The following is a 4,685-nucleotide window of genomic DNA, read 5'->3' as shown; positions in this document are numbered from 1 at the left end:
CCATTTCCATTCCAAAAGTTACAGCCATTGCCCGGAGCAAAAACCACATCTCCAATAAGAGAGGCAACTTCATTACAGTTTAACATAAAAAGATCAGCTAAGATCGATCCATAACTTGGACAAGTGCCGTGCTATTGACAGGAAGACCGAATAAGTTAGAATGGCCATGTGTCAAACATTCCGTGCGCGCGCTCCATCACCGGTATGGAAATTGCGGCTGGGTGTCGAGCTGCGCGGCCGTGTTCTCTATTTCCCCTGTAGATCAATGCTACTACAAGGAGGGTCCCGGAAGACGGATGTTGTCGACAAAACGCCCAGCCACGGGGCTGGGTGGCTTAGTGGATACAAGGATTTTGTCGCGGTGACAGTGAATGTAATTTAACTATCAAACACCAGATTCTGCTCCTTGGTAGCACCCCCAGTGTACATCTAGAGGAGCCCCCGTGTCCTTACTGCGGATTTAATGTGGAGTAAGTGAAAGAGAAACCGGCCCAACCTCCTGGGAGCTACGTGGATTTAAGTTCATTCATCTACTGGGGGCTGATGGATGGGTGTGTGTGTAGAGATGGATGGGGAGATCCATCTGTCACAGGGAATACACCCGCCGATACAGACAGGGACACACACTGAAAAGTGTGCATTCACGTGCTGCGCCCTTCTGCACGGCCCTCTCCCTGCGGGGGGAGGGGTGCCATTTGCCATCCCAAGCCCCTGGGCAGGGCTGCAAATTGCTCTGAGCCGGCCGCCTTTCAGCGACGGGGGGTGATCTCTGTACGACTGTGTAACAACCCCACTGGGGCTGGCCTTGGGAGCGCTGACGGGACAGTCCTCTGCCATTTGAGGAACGGAGCCCCTCCCGGAGCCGGCAGCTCCAGCAAGCGCATACCCTCTGTGTGGGACCACCAGAACGGGGGGCAAAGTACGCTTAGCCAGTGCATTACACACTGCCCCTGCTCCTCCCGAGCATCCGAGCCCCACAGCAATTCACAGCCCCAGGCAGGTCACCGCTCTGCAGCGAACTGCTCCAGAGCACAGGGCTCTGCCATGAAGCTAAAGGAGAAACTGTCCGCTAATAGCAGTAGGAGGCTGTTATCCCCGATGTGGCCCTGCCACTAGAGGGCGACATGGTGCGCTACGCTGCACCGCTCCTAGCACAGAGCCACTGGGGGATTGCAGGAGGCGCATTCACTGATTACCAGGCCACAGTTTGTCTTTTCTGCCCCCTCCTGGGCAGCGTCGATTCAGATCCAGGGCTGGATTTCCCTCCCCACTCTGCAGAGTCTGGGGCACGCAGTTAACCCTGAAGACTCTGTGAAGGGGCTGGCCATGGCTAGTGTCTCTGTTCTGGCCTAACAATAGCCACACCCTGGGTCAGACCAACGGCCCATCTCGCCCAGTGTCCTGTCATCCAATAGCGGCCAATTCCAGGTGCCCCAGAGGGAGTGAACAGAACAGGGGACCATCCCACCCATTTCCAGCGTCTGACAAACAGAGTCCAGGGACACCATCCTTGCCATCCTCGCTAATCGCCATTGATTGATCTGTCCTCCAGGAATTTATCTAGCTCTTTTTTGAACCCTTGGCCTTCACAACATCCTCTGGCAAGGAGTTCCACAGGTTGAGTGTGCATTGTGGGAAGAAATACTGCTTCATGTTTGGTTTAAACCTGCTGCCTCTTAATTTCATTAGGTGAGACCTGGTCCTTGTGTTATGAGCAGAGGTAAATAACACTTCCTTATTCACCTTGACCTCTCTAATCTCACTGAGCAGTTCACAGTCATGGTCAGTAGTATATTCCTATTGCTAGCTTCTGGAATGCCTTTTATATCAATACCCTCATTTAGTGCCAAGCACTCAAGTTCATCCATCTTAGTATGTAGACTCCTCGAATGTATGTACCGGCACTTACACAATTTGTCAATATTTACCTATCTGCCCTCATGTGATGTAATTGAACGGGACTCTCTTTCATTGGCCTGTTTCCTGTATTTTAGCAGCTTCTATCCTTGACTCTGTATTATGTCACAAAGCATCCCTTTCATAGATTCTGCCCGAAGGTATGTCTGTATCCAAGCCGTGTGCTCCTCCGCACCTGTCAGCTTTCTCCCAGCCCTTAGCTTAAAAACTCGGCATCTTTTTAAGTTTGCTGCCAGCAGTTTGGTTCTGTTTTGGCAAAGCTGAAGCCCGTCGTGGCTATGCAGGACCTCCTTCCCCAAACAGTTCCTAATATGCCTGAATCCCGCCTCCCAGCACCACCATCTCACCCAGGCATCAAGAGCCTGCCACATGGAGCTGGAAGCATTTCAGACATCTTCTCGTGGCAGGTTCGGTGATGACTCAGCCAGACACCCCCCCTTTCCGCTAGGTCAGGACACAGAATCTCACCATCTTCAGTGCTACCGACATTCCCATGGTCTAGGACACAGCTCCAGCGAGGACCCTGTCACCCTGTCACTTGCTGCCTTCCTGGACTGCATCCAGGGGACCTCAGGGCCTGGGCCACAGACTGGTTGTTAAGAAACTCTGCTGTGACTTATTTCCAGCAATGAGCCAGTATCGCCCTACCTGATGGGGAATAAGAGCCGATGTGTAAGGATGCTGGGGAGCCTGGTTTATTTGCTTCAGCTTGGCCAGTGAAATACACTCTTCAGGTCCCAGGGAGAGGGACCCGCCCCAGAACCCGGCGAGAGGGATCAGAAACCAGCCCAATCAGAGATCCAACCGCACAGTGGGCCTTTATCTTCCCAGCACAGCGACCCAGAATCTAGAGCAACCCCTCCCGGCGTTTGGGAGTCGTAACATTCAGATCTGAATTTCACAGCTCATGGACTCCTCGGGCAGGAAGGCGCCTTGGGTGCATCTAGACTGCGGTGCGATTTCGGGATCCGTCCAGGATCCCGAAATAGCGTTTTCCCCATCTTTACAGCACACCCGTTATTTCGAAATGCAATTGAAATAACAGGTGCGCTATTCCGACGCCCTGGTAAACCTCACTCCACGAGGATTAAGGGATTTCTCGGAATAGCGGTCTATTTCGAAATAAGCGACACAATTTGTATAGCTCAAATTGCGCAGCTTATTTCCATCTAGCGCTGCAACGTAGACGCACCCCTTGAGAGCTTCTCAGATCCAGTCCTAGCTTATCGTCCGCGTCCAGCCAGTTTCAGTGCCTGGTGCGCTAGCCCCACGCTGCTATGTATGGGTGGCGGTGGAAGGAAAGATCTACCGCGTGGGGCTGTTAAATCCTACTGGCACATTGGCATTGATGTCAGGGGGTTATAAAACTGTTCAGAGAGGAACTAAATTTGGGGCTTGAATGGGCCCAACAGGGAACCTGTTAGCTTCCGTCTCACCGCGGAGCCGCGTCCCCAAAGCCTTCAGCAAATTGCACCCCAGCGCCATACGTGCCCCTCCATCCTGCTCTCCCTTCCCCTTCCGGACTTGTGACGAGCCCCTGCACCTGCAGGGCTGCAGAGGGGAGAGGATTTGGTCTCTCGGCGCTTTAGTGCCCATCTGAAGCACCTGCAGCTGGGGCAGGCTTTCAGGGAGCGGGCTTTGCTGCCACTGGCCCTAGATTCATCTCCAGCATCACTGGAGGAGCATGCACGGAGCAAGCCTGGTTCCCTCTCCTGTGGCGTTCTGAGCCACCCTCCCACGAGGCCCCAGAAGGCTGGATCCTGCAGCCGGGGCTTGTGGAACTGATACGTGGCCTTGGAGTGACATCTAGTGCCCACCTGCTGCACGGCAATCTATCCCAGGCACCAGGCACCAGGCAGCAGGGCAAAGCCTCTGTCTCAGCAGCCAGCCTGAGACCGGCAGGTCAGGGCACGCCCTTGGCCGGATGCCATGAGGGAAAGGAGATTTCGTTTGGTGCTGCCCAAACTTCCAAGGAAATCAGGCCCTTGAATCCTTGCTAGGAGACTCGGGCAATGGGGCAATTCCTTTGCATTTTGGGATCTCTGCATCGCTTGCCAGCAAAGAGGCCACATTAAGGCTATGTCTACACTCGCGGCTTCTTGCACGAGTAATATGCAAATGAGACTAAGCGTGGAATATCGCCGAGCCTCATTTGCATACCTAATGAGCCACCATTTTTTTCAGAAGAGGCTCTTGCGCAAGAAGGAGAGTCTACACTGCCCCTTCTTGCACAAGAAAAACGCCGCGCTGCCAGATGTGCTATGTCGAGAGGGGCAGGCGCCGCGCTGCCAGATGTGCTATGTCGAGAGGGCCAGGCGCCGCGCTGCCAGATGTGCTATGTCGAGAGGGCCAGGCGCCGCGCTGCCAGATGTGCTATGTCGAGAGGGCCAGGCGCCGCGCTGCCAGATGTGCTATGTCGAGAGGGGCAGGCGCCGCGCTGCCAGATGTGCTATGTCGAGAGGGGCAGGCGCCGCGCTGCCAGATGTGCTATGTCGAGAGGGGCAGGCGCCGCGTGGCTCCATGGTGTCGCGGGTGGAGGGGGCGCGCCCCGAGGGGCTAAGGGCGAGTGACACTGCACCGCGGGGGGGTGGGGGGGCCACAGGGGCGATCCCCCGCCCTGGCCGCAGGACTGGGGGTGAGAAGTCCCCCTGGGCTCCTGGCTGGCCCGCTGCAGCTCGCGGGCCCGGCCGGCAGGGGGAGCTCGCGCCCGGCCTGCCGCATTCTAGGCCGGGGGGAGGCGCCCAAGAGCCTCGCGCCCGCAGGAAAGA

Source organism: Pelodiscus sinensis, chromosome 8, assembly GCF_049634645.1.
Source record: "Pelodiscus sinensis isolate JC-2024 chromosome 8, ASM4963464v1, whole genome shotgun sequence".
Taxonomy (NCBI): domain Eukaryota; kingdom Metazoa; phylum Chordata; order Testudines; family Trionychidae; genus Pelodiscus; species Pelodiscus sinensis.
Note: the sequence above shows the minus strand (reverse complement) of the source record.